This window comes from Vipera berus (genome assembly GCF_964194415.1).
Source record: "Vipera berus genome assembly, chromosome: 2".
Lineage (NCBI taxonomy): Eukaryota > Metazoa > Chordata > Lepidosauria > Squamata > Viperidae > Vipera > Vipera berus.
Window position 1 is genome coordinate 213,323,677 of NC_138203.1, and position 24,845 is coordinate 213,348,521.

Sequence of the window (24,845 nt, forward strand, 5' to 3'; positions counted from 1 at the left end):
GGGATCACAGAGTCCTAGTGGATAATCACTTAAATATGAGCCAGCAGTGTGCTGCAGCTGCCAAAAAAGCCAACACAGTGCTAGGCTGCATTAACAGAGGGATAGAATCAAGATCACATGAAGTGTTAATACCATTTTACAATGCGTCGGTAAAGACACACTCAGAATACTGCATCCAGTTTTGGTCACCACGATGTAAAAAAGATTTTGAGACTCTAGAAAGAGTACAGAGAAGAGCAACAAAGATGATTAGGGGACTGGAGACTAAAACATATAAGGAATGGCTGCTGGAATTGGGTATGTCTAGTTTAATGAAGAGAAGGACTAGGGGTGACATGATAGCAGTGTTTCAATATCTCAGGGGCTGCCACAAAGAAGAGGGAGTCAAGCTATTCTCCAAAGTGCCCAAAGGCAGGACAAGAAGCAACGGATGGAAACTAATCAAGGAGAGAAGCAACCTAGAACTAAGGAGAAACTTCCTGATAGAACAATTAACCAGTGGAACAACCTGCCTCCAGAAGCTGTGAATGCTCCAACACTGGAAGTTTTTAAGAAGAGACTGGACAGCCATTTGTCTGAAATGGTATAGGGTTTCCTGCCTGAGCAGGGGGTTGGACTAGATGACCTCCAAGGTCCCTTCCAACTTTACTATTATGATCGTTATGATCGATTATGATATAACGTATAGAGAGATAGAGATAGTTAGAGATAAAATGTATATCACTCATCTTATTTTTACCTTTATCATCTTCATCAATGTACCTTTGGAAATAGCTCTCCATCTCTACTAAACAATGGGCAGTTCTAGATTCTGCTCATGTTTGTGGCTACCTCTGATGCAAGCACATGACATTACTCTGGTTGATGCCCAGCCTGGTGCCTTATCCAACTTGGACGCTCCTAACTTTGTTGAGATTGCAGCTTTCATTTTCTCTAGCCAAGATGAATCTGGACTACACTGTCTGAAAATCCCTACACTTCTGGTCCCGGCATACTGCACTTCTACTGGCAGAGATTTAATGGAATCTAGTGGAATCCTGGGTTAGAACACATTGTGTTCTTCCATGAACACAATGTGTGCCTAAAAGCATCAGTTTGTGAATTAGAATCACTATGAAGCTGCTTGCTTCCTGAACTGAAGTACTGAAAGGGTTAGGTTGGCACAATTAGCAAAGCAGAAGAGGACAAAAGGAATTTCTTTCAATACTTCATCTGCCCTACAGCTGCCATGCCAAATGTATTTGTTTGTTTTAATATTTCTGCCTGGGTTTTTGTCACATGGATCAAAGCAGCTAACAACATCATATAAAATATAACCATATGCTGAAAAGCTAGGAAATCTCTCAGTTACACATCCAGGCTTTTTTAAAAAAATCATCCAAATGGAAGGAATCATCATACTAATTTAAACAACACCCTTTTAAAGAGAGAGAGAGATACCGGGATTTAAAAGCTTATCCATTTTTATGATTTTTTAAAAATTAAATTACCTGTATTGAAGTTCTGAATGAGGGATTAGAGTCTCAAAAGCAATTTTTCTGCAAACCTGAATAAGTGTGAACTTCAGGCCCCAGAGTTCCTTAGCTGCCTTTAAGTTGCCAAGATTGGAAAACATGCTCAAAAGAAATACGAGATGATTTGGTAAGCAGAGGGAGGGGTGGAACCTGTGTGGCTCATGTAGCTTATGGGGTTTGCAGTCCCCAGAGTTCTCTGAAAAGATGATGCTGAAACTTGGGAGGAAATTTGCTTATTACTAATTTGATGTCTAACCTTCTTTCCTCCAGTAGCTCAAACTCCCACTTTTTGTTCTTCCCACAACAATTATTCTAGGGTGGGAACACTTGAGAAAGACCAACTGGCCCAAAGTCACATTAGGCCTCCATTGCCAAACCAGAAATGGAATTTCCTTGAAGAAAAATAAATGTGTGGGTACTTAGAAAGCGAGAACCCATCTACAAGGAACAAAAAGTCTTCACACTGTACTAAAATAATAATAATAATAATAATAATAATAATAATAATAATAATAATAATAATAATAATAATAATAATAATAATAATAGAATTCCCCAAACACACCAGAAAGTTTGGCTCTACTCTTTTGTGCGATGTCATTGTGTTACTCATTGTTGCCTTGGATGCTAAAAATGATAACTTTCCCCCATGTAACCATCTGAATTAATGCCTTTCCCATTACCAAGTAGAAACAGGCATAGCAGTTAACACTGATAGATAAATTTTCTCTTAAAAGCAATTGTTGTTTTGTTGTACACCACCCAGAGCCACTTGCTTGTGAGATGAGCAGCTGTATAAATTAGATAAACAAATTGTTCAGCATCTTAAAAAACATAGGGTATCTTGGTTTCCATTCACTAAACTCCAAGGAGACTGCCTGCCTCGCTAATAGCCTGCAAGTCTATTTGGTATACTCTGATGTGGCAGATGGGCTGGATCTGGATCTGGACAGGGCCATACAGAAGGTAGGAGATGGTTTAGATCTACCTCACATGAAATAACCTAAATTATTTCCTTTCCATCTTCAGTGGGTTTTTTTTTAATAACCATTGAAAACCTAGTGGGTGTTGGATATGTTGAACTTTCATTGTTGGACTATACAGTATGACCTACCCTGAAGTTCACTCTGCCTGCTGGATAAATGAAAATGAAGGGCATCTGGATATGATGCCAATTTGATCTCTGTCTCACGGATCATGATATGCCTGAACACAGCCAAAAATTACATAACAATACAAGCATATATAGAAATTTGGATTCCCGCCAAAATGTCTGTTTAGTACGATCAATAGAAACAAATCAGAGAAAAGTATGCTGTTTCATGTTGAACCCGCTCCAATAGTTAATACAGAAGGAAGGAAAATTCTCTATTTTCCAGGGTAGCTAGAAAATAATATCATTCAGTATCTAGAAATATCAGTAAATAATCAGTTTGAGAAGGAAGAAATGCCTAATAGTATAAACACTTTTTCTCTAATCAAGAATTGAAGTTTCCTGAGGGGGGAAAAAACAAAACTTAAAAACAACAAAAGGATCATTCTTTTTCATCTTGGCAGACTAAGTAGTATATACTTTTGATCAATTTATAGAATCATATGATGCATTTTAATTATTTGAAAAATTATCAGTTGCCAAAAAATCCATTGATAATCAGTTAAAAAAATATTTTCATACTAGATATATGCTGGCAATCTGCAGTCCCTCAAAAGTTCCTCTACAAAGCATTTCATGTTCTTCATAAAATAATAAATCCATGACTGTGTATCGATAGTTACTAGAACATACTATACTCAATGTCTATGGATAGAAGAAGACATAAAAAATATCATGACTTCAGGGAAAGATGATTTAACAACTATTATATTTCTGTTTTATGCTTCTCTTTTTTATTTTTGCACATCAAAATTGCTGAAGAAAAAAAAAGACCTAATCTGTATTAACTTTCCCCTAAATAAAATGAAGATGGATCTTAGCATCTTAGCATCCTATTGTGGAAAGGAACATCTGGGGTCAGAAGGATCATGATTGTATAGGCCTTGCCTTTTTGTATATGTGGCATGTGTACAAGATGCAGGGCTTAAATTGCATGATCATGATTCACCATCCCAGTCTTTTGGATGCTGTTTACAAATGACTCAGATTTTAGGTTTAAACAAACACACAGTCCCCATTAGAGCTGTCTTTGGATGTCCATGGTTAACTGTTTAACAACAGTTTTGTTACCTCAATTTTGTGTTTGCATAGCAAACATAACCTTAAATCTACCTAGTCTAGGTTCACATAATATACTAGTCTAAAATGAGATTGGTTAATTTAAAGTTTGGCTCATGGTACAAACCCAATCCAATGAAAAGAAAATGGGCCTAGAGTGTTGTCCTCACAAATCTAGCACTTCTAGATCCCTTATCAAAGAGCCAGGGAAAGATCTGCTCTGGCAGTGAGGAATGCACAAGGATTATGCTTGAAAAACTTAATGCAACTCTTCAAAATGTTCTTTTCTTTCATAAAGAGAGAAGAATAGGAATATAAAATAGAATAGGAACTTCAATTTGTTTCATGCAGAGTTCACAGAGAACCATCATCCTGAGAAAAGAGACAGATAAGCCACAGTGACTGGCTTTCTTGATAACCTGGTTATTTCACCAAGATACCCTACCACCCTCACCCCTGGACCACAGTGATGAGCTTCCTGGATCATTCTGACATTATGCCTTGGTCTTCCATCAATCCTGGAAACAGATTCGTGTTTCCACTTTGCACTTTGGGCACCTCCAACTCATCTTTCAAACCAGGCTATTTATGCACTTGTCTGAACATTCTGAAACTTGTTCTTTTCAAAATACCTATTTCTGTGGATATTCTGTAGATATTTATTGCACTTAAGAATATTTGCTCCTTTAAATTACTGATTTAAATAGAGGTTGGGTCTAGCAAAAGCCGTGAACTCTCCCCTTGGAGACAGCTCACGCCCTTGAGAAATGTTTTTTTTTTTTTTGAATAAAATTGGATTATAAATGGATGCTCCTTTTCCAAAATAATGTTATTTGCTGTGGTTAAATTATTTTATGATGGGTGTCCTTTTAATATGTTCTTTTCTGCGAAGTTTCAGGGTTTTATGATTGTTTTATTTATTGCTTGCTTGGGCAATTTCTTTTCATCCAGCTGGATGACCAAGATAGCTGCCAAGAACAAAGAGAAAAGTAAAATGATTGTATTTATTCCAAAATTATGAAGAAGTCCTAATTGATGCAGCAAGTCTTTAATTGTTTTTCTCCTGGGACAGTGTGGAGATTTAAGGGAATGTGAGAACGGCCTTGGGGGAGGATTGGATGTTGGCAAGGTATGGTCATGTAGGAGAGGGCATAGCCTGCAGATACATAAGGGGCAAAGAAAGAGACTTATAAGAGGCCCTCCTTGTCTTCTCAGGCTGTAAAGAACATGTGAGAGATTTAAACTTTCAGAGTTGCAAAACTGATGCTAGCCTTCCTAGTAGACCAGACAGGAAACATGACCAGATAAACTAATTCTACTTTACTGTAAGGCTACATTAACAGAATCTTGCAAGTAGTTTTTCAATTGCAATAGTTTCCAACAAATATTTTTTCCAACCCAAAAATGGTTTTGCAATTGCAATGTTTTTTTCAACAAATGTTTATTTTCAAGAACATATGCTAGTGTTGATACAGAATTGACAATGGTGTGCTTTTCCAATTTTACCACAAAAACCATAGATTTGAAAGGCCTGGATTGAAGTAAATTGCTGGAATCAGGAAATAAATTATATAATGTAAATCTAGCCTTTTGTGTCTCTCGACGGATGAGGGAAGAAAGAAGCAAACAGAATAACAGAATAACCGAGTTAGAAGGAACCTTGGAGGTCTTCTAGTCCAACCCTTGATCAAGCAGGAGACCCTATAACATTCCAGACAAGTGGCTGTCCAGTCTCTTCTTAAAAGCCTGCAGTGTTGGAGCATCCACAGCTTCTGGCGGCAAGCTGTTCCACTGGTTAATTGTTTTCATCATTAGGAAATTTATCTTTAATTCTAGGTTGATTCTCTCCTTTATTAGTTTCCACCCATTGTTTCTTGTCTTGCCTTCTGGTGCTCTGGAAAATTCTTTGACCCCCCCACCCCCCCCTCTTCTTTTTGACAGTCCCTCAAATACTGCAAGTCTGCTATCATGTCTCTATTGTCCTTATTTTCACTAGACTAGGCATATCCAATTCCTGTACAACAAAGACAGTGTAGAAGGTTACAATACACAAAAGCGCAAATGACTACTGTTATGAGTAATAATAAAAGTATTAGTACAAAGTTATTTAAAAAGTCAGGCGATATTTGATTTTAAAGTATGAATGATATGTCCTCCTTTTGCCAGTCATCTGGTAATTCCAAAGACAAGCAGCTGTGAAGCCCAGTGCTTTGTCCCTAGGAAGAGAGTCCCAGAAGGCATTGGCTACTATAGAATGTCCTTCCTGTTATGTATCCAGGTGCAGGCATCTGCATAGCAACAGCCACCAGGGGGCGTGGCCTGGGTGGTTTTGGCGGGAAACCTAGTTTCGGCGGAAAACCTAGGGCCAACCCCATTGGCTGGCCGCCTGCCTGGCTAGGTATATAAGGAGGCCAGGTAGCCTTTGTTCTCCAGTACACACACCCCCACAATAAAGAGCTGAACACGTACTCCGGCTGGCGTCTCTTCCTTGCGTCGGACCCACTACATTATACTTCCATATAGAGAAAAGAAACTCTCCATAACCAGGAAGAGCAGAAATCTATGGCAGTGACTCATATAATGGAAGCCAAGGTAAAAAGAAGCATTCCAGTCATGACTGATTATACGCAAAGCCTCTTTGATTCCTGAAACAGAGCACAGCTATCCTACGTGGACATAATCACTCTTCCCATTATTTGAGGCAATACAGTAGGTAGGATTTTTTAAAAAGACAATATTAGCAGCAGCAGCCATCACAAAAGGAAAAGAACCACAAATTTGCCTACCTTTTCCACCCATAGTTTGTTCTGCTCACTATAATTCTACATTGATTTTGAACCAAATCCCATTAAATTCACTTCGGCTTATATCAACATAAATATTCATGGGACTGTTCTGCTAAAAAAGCTGGGAACTAAATCTAAAAATTCAGAAAATCCCCCAGTTAGTTAACTTTTCAGGAAATTAAGTCTACAGAGATACAGATAGGGATAAATAACTTCCCCCACCAACCCAAACCACATTCTAAAAAAAAAATCCCTAGGTTCTTGGGACACAAAAAGTCCACTGACCTACCTTCAAAAATAGGAAATCAAATCTCATCCATCATTCACGTCTGTTTTGAACTTTGCATTGTGGTGAATCAAGTCACTTTCACAGCAGGTTTCTGCCTCCATTTAAAAGCAGCCTGCGACCTGCCTGCGTGTTCCCCTAATATTAGCAGTGTCTGAGACCTGAGCCGATTTATCTCTAGCTTAGCTGTGATGCACAAAGGATTACATGTAAAATTAGGAGGGGGTACTTTGTGATTTATGATTTTGTTGATTAGACAGGATTGATTACGGAAAGAAGAAGAATATGATGTAAGTTTAGAGAGAGAGTTTAAGAGATACTAGTGCTTACAACTGATGTGAAGAATAGTAGAAGCTCCTCCTTTATATCTCTTTTCTTTCTTTTCTGTTTTCTTCAACTGTTTTTTTATCTTTCACTTTTTCTTTTCTTTCTTTCTTTTCTTCCTTACTCTAGCCTGTATTCATTTTTATTTTTTTGTTTATAAATTTTAAATTTTAAGTAAAATTATATAAAGAAGAAGAAAAAGAAGAAGAAGAAGAAGAGGAGGAGGAAGAGGAGGAAGAAGAGGAAGAGAAGAAGAAGAAGAGGAGGAGGAGGAAGAGGAGGAAGAGGAAGAGGAAGAAGAAGAGGAAGAGAAGAAGAAGAGGAAGAGGAGGAGGAAGAGGAGGAAGAGGAAGAGGAAGAGGAAGAAGAAGAGGAAGAAGAAGAAGAAGGAAGGAGGAGGAGGAGGAGGAGGAGGCAGTGCTTCCCTGGCTCTCTCTCTCCAGCACTGATTTTTGCCTCTTTTCCTCAACATGTCATGTGGGCATTAAGTTAAAGACAGTCTTAACAGACTTCGTCAGGCTGCTTCTCCAGGTCTGAGGAGCAAAAGTAACGGGAAGAAAGGGGAAGGGCTCTGTGTGGTCCTTTATAGAAGCAGCACGTGTACATTTCACCTTTAAACAGATTTCAGTACCCAAAGAAGAAGAATACTCGTGTTGCTTTATTTAGCAATAAATATGAATTAATTGGTTCGATGCAAAGGTAGTTATATAAAGCAGTAAAAGTTCCCATGCAAAAGACATGTTGGAATTTGCGGAATGCTAACTCAAGTATATGGGGCACTATAATAATACCTGTAAGAAACAAAGGGAAATCATTCTGTACTCTGCTTTTCATTTTTAATAAAACCTTCATCAACCCAGCTATACTCATTGCAACCTGTCCCAAAGTGGGTACCTGCCTGGGTCCTTAGCAGCTTCTGCTTTAAAGGAACTGAAGCCATGTTGCTCCTGGCAGCTTCCCTCCCAGGAGGCTCCACTGCAGATTGCAGGCTTTGCTCTGTAGCAATTGTTGCATAAAATAAAATCTCATTGCCATCAAGCTCTGTCATATACAAGGAGGAACTGGAAACAGGCATTTAGTAAAAAGCAAAGCGATAAGTCTAACCGCATTTCTCATGGCTAAAAGCTTGAGTATATCTGAAGAAAATCGGAACCAGGATATCTATAGGATCAATGGACAGTTAAGACTGAATACCAGTAGAAGTGACACGTTTGCCAGATATTTGCTATGCATCTTACGTTCACCCTCCTTAAAGCGGCCAGGTTGGAGAAACACTGCAACAGGGCAACCTTAGGAAAGCCACTCTTCAATATAAGCCCCTTGGATGATGCGGTTTAGCTCTGTGCAGTTGATTGGTGCTGAGGTGAGCTTCCCTGCCTGTCTTCTGAAGGTGTATTGTCCACTGAACCCTTGCCACAAAGTCAGTTGTTTATTGATTTATCAATTTTATTTAGTGCCTTTCTCACTTTGTGATGCTGGGCAACATACAATAAGCAATTAAAAACAAACCTTAACTATGAACAGAATTCATGCAATATAAATAAGATCACTGGAGAAAGGACCAATACCTCGCATACAATGCAACCATCTCATGGGCTCCTCCTTACCCTGTGATTCCCAAGCCTGCTGGGGAAAAAAAGTTAAATTGTTATAAAGTTAAGGGATTTCTGGAAGGCCAAAAAGGTTGGAACTAATCTCACCTGAAAGTGTGTGTGTGTGTGTGTGTGTGATGATATCCAAGTGGGAGGGTGCTATGGCAAGAACTCATTGTCTGGGTACTGTCAAAGGGAAATCTTTGACAGAGGTCCATCAGTGTGGTTGACCTTGAGGAAAGAGATGCTGTCTAGGAAACAATCAGACAGAGAGGCAGGAGCCCCCAGGGGCTTAACAGTCAGAGAAGGAAACTTAGGAAGGAACCACCCTAATGATTCAAAGTTGCAGTGTGAAGCTGCAATATTTTCTTCATATAGCTTTACAATAAAGTCAAATTAGCTCATCTCAGCATATGTCCTGTCTGACTTGCCTGGCAGAGCTGAACGACCTGATGGTTACAGGTAGACGTAACCAGGGAGGGGTCCTCTCTTAAATAAAGTCATGCTGCTGCATCATTCATTGTGCCTCTGCTGTTACTGCCAAAATCCTATTTTATATTTCAGTAAACATAAAGGTTTTCATTGGTGTGTTTTACTGTATGGCCCTTTGGGATATCTTTTAATGGAAAGTCCAATTCTAATCCAGCACCTTAATTGCTACCCTACATAATGGCTATGTTAAGTGTGCATGCATTTTTTGGGGAAAAAATCTATTCACAGAAAGGTGTTGAGGTGGGAGGAGGGGAAACTGCATGGAAAAATAAATAACTAAAGCACACCCCAGATGTATGCATTACAAAAAAAAAGCCTTACAAAAGTTCATGAGAATATTTTAATAAGTATTAAATTAAGAACTTGAGCAAAAGCAATCTTGACAGGGTCATCCATCCTTAGCAGAGAGGAAGATTTATTTGGCACTCTGACATCAAAACACTTGGCAGAGCATTGAGTATCGTCCTACTCCCTGTCCTGTAAGTAATCCAAGTACAATAAAACAATAGTCAATCTGGTTGCAGAGTTCGGTTGATGTAAAACAGGGAATGGATTTCAGCAGCACCATTTAGGAAAGGAAGCAGGGAGGCATAGCTGAGATCACGTTTCATGCCATCTGGGATTAGTTGTGGTAGGAAGACACATTTTACAGCAACTTTGCTGATGCTAAGCAAGAGTATGTTTGATCGACACCTGGATGAAAAGCAGATTGGGAATCTTGGTTCTGACTTCCATGGAATAATAAAGACAGAATAGGAATCATAGTCTTATAAAAACAATCCCTAACATAAAATGATCATAGTGGTTGTAGCCTATATGGGAGTCCAGTTGAAAGCAGAATTATTGTTTCTCATACAAACAAGGATCCCGACACTGGGCCCTATCTAACAAAATGAAATTCAGTGTAGAGAAAAGTAAGGTTTTACATTTAGGCAAGGAAAACCAAATGTACAGGTACAGATTAGGTGAAACCTGGCTCAATAGCAGTAACTGTGAGAGAGAGCTTGGAGTGCTAATGGACAATCACCTAAGTAAGAGCCAGCAACATGCGGCGGCAGCCAAAAAACCCCAATGCAATCCTAGATTGCATTAACAGAGGGATAGAATCAAGATCATGTGAAGTATTAGTACTGCTTTACAAAGCCTTAGTAAGATCATACTTAAAATACTGCCTCCAATTTTGGTCACTATATTATATAAAAAAAAGATCTTGAATGCAGAAAGGAGTAACAAAGATGCTTAGGCAGCTAAAGGCTAAAACATATGAAGAACGGTTGCAGGAATTTAAAATTTAAAACATACAGAAAGGCAGCTTCATCCACGTACATAGGGATGTTAGAAAGTACTTTCTGAATGAGAACTTCATGACCCATATGGAAAGGAAATCAGAAAAAGACATTAATCTCTCATATCTCACACAACTGTTATTGAAGTAGAATATGAGGACAGGGTTGGTGGACTGGCCAGATGGACCCTGTTTTATAGAGTGACCCATAGATGCCAAACAGGAAGTCCACGAACAGGAGAACAGAGATCCGGACCCATCATGCTATTCCCTTTTAGAATAAGCAACATTAGGCAAACTGCTGAAAATGGGGAAGTAATTGTAAGCCAAAGGAATTAAAAACATGAAGTAAAAAAAAGAAAAGGAACTGCAATTAAAGCTACTTGACAACAAAGTACCGGTAAGTCACGATATCCCTCCATAATTTTTCCCATTTTGTTTCCATCACCTCTGTACACCAGTTTATGAATTGCCTCTTTTTCAGTTTTCTTTGCATTCTCTTTTGAAAGGTTTCACCAACTCCAGCCAACCACAACTTCTTCAAGCTTCTTCTTCTCAAATCATTACCTCCTCATATACTGTAGATTTATTTTGCAGCTAGATCCTTTTCATTTGTCCCATCTATGTGACCAAACTACTTTAGTGTTTCATACTGATTTACTATTAATGTTTCATACTGAAACAAGCTATATGATATTATTTTGGCATATGTCATAGTATTTTTGTTCATACTTAATACAACACCATTATATTCAATTTATTTTTCAAGATAAGACAACCTATTTTCACTTAGGTTCACAAACACATTTTCTTTCTTTTCTTTTCTTTCTCTCTCTCTTTCTCTCTTTCCTCTCTTTCTCTCTCCCTCACTCTCATTTCATTCTCAAGTCATAATATTTACTACTTACCTCTCTTACATCCCAAGGTGCAATCTTCTATATGCCATATGGGTTTATAGATCACCATATGGGTTTATAGATATTTATCTCTGCTATCCATAATGCTTTGGTCATCCATGCTTTTATATTATCCTTTTTAGTAATATTGAGAAAATAAAATCTGCGTTTCAGCCAGTTGTATTGATGTTATATGTAGCATCCCCTGCGAATCTAAAGGGCCAATAAATACTGCACCAACAAAACCCCATTTTGACTCAATCATTTTTAAGTGTCTTAAAATTAGGCTGTTCTTAGTAGAAGAAATCTGAGCATATATATTCAGTCTTGCCCTGAATCAGTCTAATTTAAACGTGCCTGATTTGGATTGGATGCTTCTGTATAATCTACAGATGTCATAATCCTTCAGCATTGTATGAAAAGGGGCTTTGGGATTAAAATCCTCAGTTCTGGGAAATCTTACTTCTCAAATAATCACCTTGCAAATTATATTGCCACCAGACATTTCCCTGTTAATAAAACAGCAGGCCGTATCTGTCTGTAGGACCAGCCAAGTGATTTTGTCTGTGCCGCTCTGTGAATATGTCCAAAAACTGGCCATACTTACAGCTGATTTTTGCTTCAAGCAGACCAATTTCTCTATGCCCTCTGAGATCAGTAATAGTGGACAACATCTTTACGGTCAAGGGCCACAGTTTATTTATTTATTTATTTATTTATCAAATTTATCACATTTCAGAACCGTCCATCTTCTTCAAAGAGGGACTTGAGTCAGGGGACTGAGGGCCCCACATAGGTGGGATGAGCTGAGTTTGGACAAGGAATTGGAGGTTTTCATCTTTTTTAGAACTGTTCTGTGCTGATTTCATCATAGCTGGAAATGGTGCTTCAAGGGATCGTTCTTAGACCAGTCTTTAGGACTGCCAAAAGAGAACCAAGGAGCTAAACTTTCACTGTTTCCCCAACTTAGGGACACACGTCTGATTGCAGGTCACATATAGCCTTTTCTACTATTCTCAGGATTCACCTCCTGTCAGTCCTGCTCTTCCTTCAAGCCCACAAGTTCTTGTGGATAGATGTAAGTTATCATGTAGACTGAGGTCCTTTTTCCCTCTCAGATCAAAAGCAGTGTTTGGTTTTGGGGTGCCATATGTTGCCACTGAAAAAAAAATAGGCAGAATAAATCCATGGGTAGAGTCAACATGCATGGCTTATCTTTGAATAACATTTAACATTAAGCTAAGTATAATTAGATAAAATTGATTTCACCTACAAAATTGTAACTGAATGGTCTTAACCAATGATTTCTGGTGCCAGATATGGTCTTTGGCTTTAAAATGTAATCTCAGATAAATTTCCTATTTAAATGAATCAAACCAAATAAAATAACTAAGCTTTAGGGTCATTTCCTGCTAACCCACAATGAGTACCATTAATTCAACAGATGAGTGTCCAGGCTCTAGGTTGGAAATGTTGTCCTTGGCCAGTTTCAGAAGCATCTTTGTTGAGGGACTCATATTTGGCTTCTGTACCCAATTATTTGGATTCATTCTAATTATACATATACAAACACAAGGATACGCATACTAATATATTTCAGATCTAATCATTCTAACAGTCTGCTGAAGTCAATAAAATTGGGACATATCAATCTAGCATAGGTAGTGATGATCTAAAACTATAGAAAAACCTCACCATGTTTGCATTAGAAGAATGGAACAGTATTTTTCTTCTTTTCTTCCCTCACTTGGATGGAGTGGAATAGAAGCTCCAGAGTTGGCAAACATTCAACCCTAATACATTACTGGATCATCTTCGTTTTGCCTCTCTTAATAATATCCATATCAGACAAGGCAAGAGAGCTACAGGTCTCCAAGAAAACTAGAATTATACTTTACTGAGATAGGCTGTAGTAACAGAATCTTAAAAATTATCATTATTTGCTGCCCAACTCCCAGAAAGTCTAGGTGGTTTACAATGATTAAAACATTTAAAAACAAAGAACAAAAACAGCAGAAGATTACTAATAATTTATTAAATATGTATGAATCTTATAGATCTGCCACATGTTCTTCCTGCAAGGAATTAAGGGGGAGCCAATGTGAGTCTTTTTCTAATGTTTTCCTACCTTCCTGGGTGCAATGCCTGCATCTCACTTTCTGTTGTCTGAATGACTTTTGGATGGCTTCTTTAAGACCATCTCTATAGCTCCCTACAGAGAGATTTTTGAAAGTTAGAACTACCTTTATGAATCTGGCCTTCTATTCATTCTTGAAGGGATGTGAAATATCCTATAGCCCTTTAGATGCCCATAGGAAAATGAAAGAATCCCCATTGGAAAGATGGGTGGCTATATACATTTGATAAGCAAACAAACAAAATTGCAATCACTTCAGCGGAACTTGACATAATTTTACATGGGTTTTCATGAGAATAAAAGATAGAAATAAAAACTGAATTTGGAAATCAAAATTAAAAATCATAAAGATTTGTTATCTGTCTGTCTGTCTGTCTGTCTGTCTTCTGTCATTTATCTGTGAGGATCAAACAGTGAATCTCCAGTCACACCCATCCTACAATAGTCTCTAGAATTTGCAACAACATATTTAGACTTGCTAAAATAACAGTTGCAACTTCATGGCAAAAGATATTCTTCCCTCCTCCAACTATTCCACAAATATAATTGGATAATTTGGACATTATTTTTTTAACTACATAAACTGAGGTGAGCATTATTTTAAAAAGTAATTTTTCTTAGGGGTAGCCATGGTATAATTGGAATGCTTTTTAAAATGTTCACTTTGTTTTTTACTATTTATATCTTTGCATTTATTTTTCCTCTGCAAGTTACACAATTTAAAAAAGCCTTGCCAAGTATTACACCAAAAGTGGATAGTCCAGCATGGGCTGAGTTCTACCAACAATTTTTCAGATTTTTTTTTATTTTTACAAGCAGAATATTGCCTGAGTTGGGATCAAAAAATAAAAAGCACTAAAATTACTTCTTCTCCCATGTACATAACCCAAGCAATAACACCAATAGTAAGTGAATTGAGCCTAACCTCTGATGGCTTCATGAATGCATCAAGCTGCTCTCTTGGCAGAAATACTGTATTACTATCTTCTCCTGGAATATCTTTGCAATTTCCCGATCTAACTTAGAACTCTAACATTTTCTAATGCCTCTCAACCAAGTCTCGACCAACTTTTGACCCTAATATTGGCTCACCATTTTCAAGATCAGTCAGCTTTGGCTACTACGTACATATTGCCATCTGCTGAACAGAAGAAAAAGAAATGTTTAAACCTTGCTTGCCACTGAAACAGCACTAAAGCAACTATTGTGACAAATATAATAAGACACAAGTGAATTCACAATAAAATAAGATTTTAAAAGGTATAAACAATAATAAAAGAAAACCACCATGAAAAAGTACTCCTTCTAGATCTGGGGCGCACCTATCCAGTTAACCACTAGACAGCAGCACCGAGCTGCTAGTTAGTGGCCATCTTGAGCTTTGAGTTTGAGGATGATGGAGGAAAAGACCCTCACAAAGAGTGCTGTGAAAGTCAGGTGATGTTTGAAAGGACCTCTCCTGCACATCTGCATAAGTGGCTCACTTCACAACAAGCAAAATAAACTTTTTCAGATATTGCCAGGTGTTAAATATTGCCTCTTTAAGAAGGCAGAATCATAGCCTTTGTAGAACCTTGGTAGCATAAAGGAACAACCTGCTCTGTCTACGGTTCAGTGACTTGCTGATCTAAATAATTCAGATTCTTCCAGATGACCAGACTGCATGTGATTAACATTGTTTCCAATTAGAGTTCTCTAATTAACCTTTTTTCTAACCATAAAATGCTTTGTCTGGTAATATACTGGGGGGAAAAATTAAGAGTATACATCTTCAAGCAAATGTTGCCTTGCTGTTTATTTGCTTTATTTATTTATTTCCCACGTTCTATGTAAATATGCCCTTTTCCAGACTATGTAACTTCTAAACAGCATTCTTTTAAATAAGGTTTTCCCAGCTGGAAAACAGGCTGCCACTTTCATCTCCTGTTTCAATGGAACTCTATTGCCATCTTGTGGCTTGTGGAGTTTATCTGCAAGATTTCCCATCCTTATCTGCACTGCTCAGCCAATAAGTCTCTTTCACACACACACACACACACACACACACACACACACACACAACACACAACACACATACACACACACACACAAACACATAAAGCCAACCCTGTGAGCTCTTTACACACTTTTTCAGCATTTTCACTGTGCTGCAAATTACAGGTTTGAACCAAAAATGAGGGTGGTACCTTATCAAATCACATATGGCACAAGTGAAGCCTCAGCCGCCTCAGTCTTCATCATCTTAGTATGCAATGAATCTCAGTATGCAATGAATTGTGTATTTTCTCATTTAAGTTCGGTATCTGCAGAAGGTGAACAAATAGATGACTTAAGGACTTGAGTTCAATTCAAGAATGCCAGATTGGAAAGCCGGGTTTTGTGTTATGATGCATGTTTCATTATTTTCATGCTTGCTTGTACTGCATGCTTCTGTTTGTGTGTATTTAGCTTCTCTGTCTTTCCCATGATGCCATAACAGTGACATATGGGCATGTGCAGGATAAATTTTACATATCTTTCTTTTAAAATGAAGGCTTTCCAGTCTAGTAAAATGATAGCTAACAGATGTTACGGGGATTGTCCACAGGGTGAGGTGAAGAATGGCAAGATGAAAGCTGCAACAATGCAATCCAAACTCTGCCTGGTTCTGATGTGCTTTGAACGCACTGTCAAAGCTGCCATCTTGAGTTTTTTTCACCACACCCTGCAGACCTCTTGGGGTGATAGAAGTGAGCCCCTGTGCAACTGAGCAGCGATGGGAGGACACAGAACATTCTTCATTCACTCATATTAACTTTCTAAATTGTGGTGTATTCTCCTGCATTTGATGCTCAAAAGCAATGACCTGGATGGGTAATTTCTTTACTTTTCACATTGGAAGATTGCCCTAGATTTATTTATCCATTGCTTTAGAAATGGAGGAAAGGGACGTGGTGGCTCAGTGGGTTAGGACGCTGAGCTTGTCGATCAGAAGGTCAGCAGTTTGGCGGGTTAAGTCCTGAGTGCCGTGTAACAGAGTGAGCGCCTGTTACTCGTCCCAGCTTCTGCCAACCTAGCAGTTCGAAAGCACGTAAAAATGCAAGTAGAAAAATAGGGACCACTACGGTGGGAAGGTAACAGCGTTCCATGCGTCTTTGGCGTCTAGTCATGCCGGCCACATGACCGCAGAGACGTCCTTGGACAAGCGCTGGCTCTTCGGCTTTGAAATGGAGATGAGCACCGGCCCCTAGAGTCGGAAACGACTAGCATGCATGTGCGGGGGAACCTTTACCTTTACCTTTTAGAAATGGAAGTGTGATCCCTGGTATCTTCAGGAAGGATTGAAAAAGAGGGTGGTGGCCTAGAAACCGGGAGACTATGAGTTCTAGTCCCACCTTAGGCATGAACGCTGGCTGGGTTACCTGAGGTCAGTCACTCTTTCTCAGCCCAATTCACTTCACAGGGTTATTATTGTGGGGAAAATAGGAGGAGAAAGAAGTATTAGTTATGTTCACTGTTAAATAGCGGGTTCTTTGGTGCAGGAATGAAGACGCGAAGCTGAGTATAAGGTAACCGATAGTTTATTTTGTGTAGAAACTGTACTGGGGAAAAGGCTGCAACTAGCCGCAATATATAGTCTAGCCCCTAGGCGGCAGCCAATAGGTTTGAATCAACCATTGCCGCCTGGAGATAGCCAATTGCAGCACAGGAGACTTGTAGTCTGGGTTGCTGGAGAACCGTTAGCTGCTCCAGCAACCTACGTGGTATTCTTTAAGAGCCCAGTACATAACATTCACCACCTTGAGTTACTTATAATTAAACAAGTAATAAAAGTGGGATAAATTTGTTGTTAGCTGCGAAGTCGTGTCCGACCCATCGCGACCCTATGGACAACATTCCTCCAGGCCTTCCTGTCTTCTACCATCTTCTGGAGTCCATTTAGGCTTCAGTGACTCCGTCCAGCCACCTCATTCTCTGTCGTCCCCTTCTTCTATTGCCCTCGATCTTTCCCAGCATTAGGCTCTTCTCCAGTGAGTCCTTCCTTCTCATTAGGTGGCCAAAGTATTTGAGTTTTAGCTTCAGGATCTGGCCTTCTAAAGAGCAGTCAGGATTGATCTCCTCTAGGACTGACCGGTTTGATCGCCTTGCAGTCCAAGGGACTCGCAGGAGTCTTCTCCAGCACCATAGTTCAAAGGCCTCAATTCTTTGGCGCTCAGCCTTTCTTATGGTCCAACTTTCACTGCCATACATTGCAACTGGGAAGACCATAGCCTTGACTATACGCACTTTTGTTGACAGGGTGATGTCTCTGCTTTTTAGTGTGCTGTCTAGATTTGCCATGGCTTTCCTCCCCAGGAGCAAGTGTCTTTTAATTTCTTGGCTACAGTCCCCATCTGCAGTGATCTTGGAGCCCAGGAAAACAAAATCTGTCACTACCTCCATTTCTTCCCCATCTATTTGCCAGGAATTGAGAGGGCCAGATGCCATGATCTTGGTTTTCTTAATGTTAAGTTTCAACCCAACTTTTGCACTCTCCTTCTTCACCCGCAACAAGAGGCTCTTTAGTTCTTCTTCACTTTCTGCCATTAGAGTGGTATCATCTGCGTATCTTAGGTTGTTGATATTTCTTCCGGCAATCTTAATTCCAACTTTTGATTCATCTAGCCCTGCCTTTCTCATGATGTGCTCTGCATATAAGTTAAATAGGCAGGGCGACAGTATACAGCCTTGCCGGACTCCTTTCCCAATTTTGAACCAATCAGTGGTTCCGTGTCCAGTTCCAGGGATAAATATCTAATAATAAATAAATAAGACTTCCTAATCTCTGGAAAGCTGCTTTCACTGAATATTTGGAGAATCCTGAGCACAATCCCACTAGGTTATAACTCTATTTATAAATATTCTCAAAGTTTCCCTTTCTGAAGAAATAATTATTTTTCTCTGTTCTGAGCCTCTTTCCAATCAAGGTCATTTATGGCTAAGGCTTTAGGTCAGGGGTAGGCAAGGCAATCAAACCGGTCAGTCCTAGAGGAGATCAACCCTGACTGCTCTTTAGAAGGCCAGATCCTGAAGTTGAAATTCAAATACTTTGGCCACCTAATGAGAAGGAAGGACTCACTGGAGAAGAGCCTAATGCTGGGAAAGGTTGAGGGCAATAGAAGAAGGGGACGACAGAGAATGAGGTGGCTGGACGGAGTCACTGAAGCCTAAATGGACTCCAGAAGATGGTAGAAGACAGGAAGGCCTGGAGGAATGTTGTCCATGGGGTCGCAATGGGTCGGACACGACTTCACAGCTAACAACAACAAGGCAACCTTTGCTCTTTTATGACTTGTGGACTTCAACTCCCAGAATTCCTGAGCCAGATGTGCTTCAATTCTGGGAGTTGAAGTCCATGAGTCATAAAGGAGCCAAGGTTGCCTACCCCTGGTTTAGGTGGATGTGCATATTAAAGAAATCTTCTCTTTCCTGTCTTCCCATTTCTTCATTTCATAAACTTTTATCTTTATCCTTTCCACTGCCTTTCTTCTGCATGCCACCTCCCATTATTGACTTGTTTCTCTTGTCCCTTTTTAAAGACCATCTGTAGCTTTCTGCTGCTTAGAGATAGAGTGTCTGAAGTTACCAATAGTTTCTGTTTTCCAACATATTCCATCAAATCACCGGAAGAATTTAAAAGATCCCTTTTACTGGAAAACAAATTAAGCTATAAAGTGAATTACCTGTCAAGCCTTAAAAATCTCTTTGCTTTGGCAATTGTTCAAAATTAAGTAGCGAGGCTTCTCGGGGAGGTGGGAGGCAGTTCAAATTCTTTGTTGTTTTCTGTGTGCAAAAGGTTGCCAGCATTACCTCTGTTTTATGTTCCTTCGCACAGATAAGTCAGGAAAAGTGTCAGTGAAAGTATGAATCAACCCTTCTGGAGAACGGTCCTGACCTCACAGAGTTTAATGGGGACATTTATTTGTTTCCTTTTTACTACAAAGAACATGTCACAGGCTTACAATGCTATTGTCATCACTCCCCAAAGACTCTTAAAAATGTCACCAGAAAGGACCATTACATCATCAGAGCAGAAGTCATAGTTTTCCATGCTACTCCTTGATGTTATCCTCCAAAGGGTGTCAGTCTATCTTATGAGCACATAGATCAAAATGCAAAAAAAAAAATCCATTACAAATGCTTAGGTTCAAATAACTCTGCTCTAATAGTATTTGAAAGCAACTTTTCCCCCCAGTCCTATTTAGATTAGACAGTTTTTGTCTCCCTCCTTCCTGCACCATCTTTTTTTTGTATTTCCCCACCCCACCCCCAGCAACTTTAGTAGAGGAGTCAATGCTATCACTGAACAGATAGGGTGGAGGGAGAAGTCAGGTTTTGGGTAATGGAGTTTTATACACCAATGGAGGCGAATATTTGCAGTTTAGGATTGAAATGAAGGGTCCTTGGTGCTCTCTGAGCTTGGCTGTCTTCTTGCAGATGTTTCACTACCCAAACTAGGTAAGAACATCAGTGCTTCTGTGTGCCATGCTGCTTGAATTGTGCTGCTCTAAGACCACAGGGTGGAGCTTAAGCCTCTATCAGTCCAGCCAATACCTGTACTTGGAAGGGGACATTCCTGCCCTTTACCTTAGGAAGTGTTGGCTCAGTCCTCCTAGGGGGAATCCATAACTCTGAATTATGCAGAGCTGAGGAGAGGAATAGTTGAAGTTCTTCATTTCTCTCCATCAATAGTGAAGCAAGGCTGCACTTCAAACTGAGCTAAATAGCCTGGCCTTATTGTACTCCTGAGGATTATCAAGAGGTAGATTGCAGTTCTCTGTTTTATACTAATGTAACTAAGATAGGGCTTAAGTCAGACAGGGAGAAGAAGCTTCAGCTGCAATTGAATGTGGGTTTTTGTGTCCAAATGCCAAGAATCATCCTCCCAAGGGGATGCGACTGTCATTGAAGGCCACACATGAGGGATTTAGGGAACAGCTGTGGCTCCAAGCGATCAGTGGCATAAAACACAGAGGCCACATCTGGGTAAAGAGAGCACTGCGCTTCTCTTCTGGAGTGTTTTTTCCAGGAAACAAAAAAAATATTATTATTTTTAATAGGTTCATCTATAAGGGTGAAGGTTCGTTCTCCAAGCTTGTGAGCTGGTTTCTGAACATTTCATTGCCAGGCTAGGTAACCTCCTCAGCAGAGTTTAGGGATGTCAGCATCCGTGTTCTTCTGTTTATTAAGGGCTTCAGGTGTGGGTGTGTCAAGTGAGGGTCTTGTGATGGGTCAGATGTGAGTCATCAGTGAGGGGATTGTGTTGGGTCTTATGATGGGGAGGTTACATCAGATCAAGGTCATTGCGAGGTGGGGGTCTTGCATGGATTGGTTGAGGGTCGGTGCTGCCTCTGGTTGGCTGTGTGGTTGATTTGGATTCTGAGGGGTTCATAGGCTGGTTGTAGGTCGATGTGTCTGTTGATGGAATTGCTTGTGGAGCAGTTCATCTATTTCAGACTCATGCTAAGTTTTGCATGTGTTTTCCACCTCAGCATGGAGACAAAGTGAAGCTCGGTGGTGCAGCTGGACTCCAGGCAGCATGGAAAGGTTCAGGGTGACAGAAGGCCTTCCACAATACAGGTAGTCCTCAACATACAACCAATTGAACCCAACATCTCTGTAGCTAAATGAGACATTTGTTAAGTGAATTTTTGCCCCATTTTGCGACCTTTCTTCTTCAGTGAATCACTGCAGCTATTAAGCTAGTAACAAGATTGTTAAGTGAATCTGGCTTCCACACTGACTTTCCTTGTCAGAAGGTTGCATGATCCCTGGTCAGTGCAGCCATGATAAATACATTGCCAATTGACAAGCGTCTGGATTTGGATCATGAGACCATGGGGATGCTGCAATGGTCGTAAGTGTGGAAAAACAACCACAAGCCACTTGTTTTTTCAGTGCCGTTGTAACTTTAAAAGGTCACTAAATGAACCACTGTAAGTCAAGGACTACCTGTATAAGGAAGGCAATGGCAAGGAGCTCTTAGCTTTCCCTTGCTGGCTGAGGAATTCTGGGAGTTGAAGTCCACAAGTCATAAAAGGGTCAGGTTTGAAGACCCCTGGTCTACCCCTTACAAGCTTACATGTGACATCACACAATAGGTATGATTGGGCGGTGTTTGATTTGTACATCAAGTGATTACATGGGGAGAGGAGAGGAGATCTATACTGGACGACATAGGAAAAAGCTTCCTAAAAGTAAATGGCATTAAGTGCCAGCTGGGTCATCTTTATCTATGCTTCCAAATAAATGTAGAGTCGCATTAAATTTAATTAAAGTCTGTCTTGGGTCTTCTTGGTTGTTGCTTCTTCCTTGTTACATTCCCCATAGTGTTTGGATAGTGTAGCGCAGGGCTTTTCAACCTGTGGTACAGGTACCACCTGTGGTACATTGACACCTGGCAGGTGGTACACAACCATCCTGGAAAAGTGGTAGCGGGGGAGGGGAATGAGCTGAACTGGTGGCAACACCGCACAAGCCTGAGTGAGAGATGGCTGGAGATGCAGGGCTGTCAGGGCTCAGCGGAAGCGCCAGGATCAGCGCTTCTTCAGGGCTGTCAGGGCTCAGCAGAAATGCCAGGATCAGCGCCAGGCTCCAGCTGGAGCTCAGCACTGATCCTGGCGCTTCTGAGCCGAGAAGAAGCACCGATCAGCTGGAATGTTGCAGCATCCCCAGGGTCTTGTGATTTACATTCAGATGCTTGGCAACTGACTCATATTTATGATGGTCACAGTGTCCCAGGGTCATGTGAAGTGACCAAAACCTGCTGCAACCACCCAGCAGAGGGGGAAAAAATAAAAACCAAACAACCACCCCCCCAACCCTGCTGCCAATCCTCAACAGAAATGCTCACAACAATGAAAACCTCGGACAGGAGGAAGAGCGCCGCCGGGTGGGCAGGCAGGTGTCTTGCTTGGCTGTGGCTTTGGGGGGCCCATTTTTCAGTGCCATTGCAACTTCGAACAGTCACTAAGCGAACTGTTGTAAGTTGAGGACTATCTGTACTTCATCACTTTTTTCCTCTTTTTTTGTCATCAAGTTTTTGAGACCTTGCTAGGCAACTGGTGGTACTTGGATGTTGCCATATCCTAAAAGTGGTACAATGGGTGAAAAGGTTGAAAAGCCCTGGTGTAGCAGTTAGAGTGCCACCTTTAATGCAGCAAACCAAGGTTCAAATTCTTGCTGGTACCTACATTACCAGTACGGGTCCTTGAGCAAAAACTCCCTACACTTCACTTGCCTAGTTCAAATATGAGAATTACGTGAACTAGAAGACTCATAGTGCCTTGGATGTCACTCAGTATAACAAGAACTACACCAGATGTTGGGGAACCAGGATAATCTGATGATAAGTGAGCTACTGGAACAAGCCAAAGTGCCTGAATGAGCCAATAACTGTCAGAGGAAACGCTGAACAAAATCCCCTGCACTTTTGGAGATCCCAGGTGAAGTTTACTGATGAAATGAATTGGAAAGACGGTGCAATTTGCGATGGGAGGCACTCCAAAACCCTCTGAAATGTATAATAATTTTGATTTTAATAAACCTTACAGTGTATACTAAACAGGGGCTTACTATTCCTTTACACAGAAATATATCTTTAACTGGGAAAACAGTAAAGTTAGAAAATATATTGCAGTTTTACTCATATTTTTAAACATTTAGAGTAATGAAATGGGAAAGAGACCATCAATCTTTTGAATATAAAATTGATGTTGGATAGTTTGTTGATGAGTGTCCCTAGGAACTTGGTAAAAAAAGGAGTCCTTTAAAGAATACCTTTTGGTAACATTTGCTGTTCAGAAATTCTGGCTGCAGTCATATAATTTCATTTTCATAAATCTTTATCTGGAGGAAATACCTAAGTTATAAATTGGCTTATGAACATACAATTACTTTGCCCATTGAGAACAGTATTCCTTTGACTTTCACAGGAGCAAAAGTCTTTGAAGCAGAAGAGTTTAGATTCATATTGCATCTTTCCCCTTTCCAAATTAATTCATAATTTACTGGCAGTAACTGAAAACATGAACCATTAGCAGAACATAATGATGTGCTGCTTATTCAAGAATATTCTGAAATTAGCATTATCATAGGTGGTTGAAACATTAAAATACTGCATGGCTCTGAATACATTCTGTTCCATAAATCTTGCTGCTGGTAAAGAATTCAGTAACTCCTGCAGGAAAAGATTTTGCTTTTTAAAGTAAGTTTCTAGATGTCAGGGCAAACCTACTTGGAGTGACCTTCATAGAAGGATAAATTATGTCTTTCTTTCTCGAAGAGGAAAATAGGAGGTAAAGATGAGCTGGCAATGGCATAATGTTCAGCCAATGTTTATGGGAGTTGATTATCAGCATTAAATTCACTAGCATATTCTGAACACACACATTTTAAAAAGAGACCTCAGAATGCATTAATAAATTTATTAGCTGCCTTTTGAGCTGAGTCTAGCCTTCTTCAGATGGTACGTGTATATTGGTACATGTATACCGAGCAATACTCAGAGATTGGTACCAACTTTTATGTTGGTGGTATATTCATTGAGTGCCATCTAAAATAGATGGAAAACAACAACAACAACAACAACAATAATAGTTGGAAGGGAACTTGGAGGTCATCTAGTCCAACCCGCTGCTCAGGCAGGAAACCTTATACCATTTCAGACAAATGGCTGTCCAGTCTCTTCTTAAAAACTTCCAGTGTTGGAGCATTCACAGCATCTGGAGGCAGGTTGTTCCACTGGTTAATTGTTCTGTCAGGAAGTTTCTCCTTAGTTCTAGGTTGCTTCTCTTCTTGATTAGTTTCCATCCGTTGCTTCTTGTCCTGCTTTCAGGTGCTTTGGAGAATAGCTTGACTCCCTCTTCTTTGTGGCAGCCCCTAAGATATTGAAACACTGCTATCATGTCCTTCTCTTCATTAAACAAGACATACCCAATTCCAGCAACCGTTTCTTATATGTTTTAGCCTCCAGTCCCCTAATCATCTTTGTTGCTCTTCTCTGTACTCTTTCTAGAGTCTCAACATCTTTTTTACATCGTGGTGACCAAAACTGAATGCAGTATTCCAAGTGTGGCCTAACCAAGGCATTGTAAAGTGGTATTAATACTTCACATGATCTTGATTCTGTCCCTCTGTTAATGCAGCCTAGCACTGTGTTGGCTTTTTTGGCAGCTGCAGCACATAGTTCATATTTAAGTGATTGTCCACTAGGACTCCTAGATCCCTCTCACCCATACTATATCTGTGCATTTGTTTTTTCTTGCCTAAATGTAGAGCCTTACTTTTTTATCATTGAATTT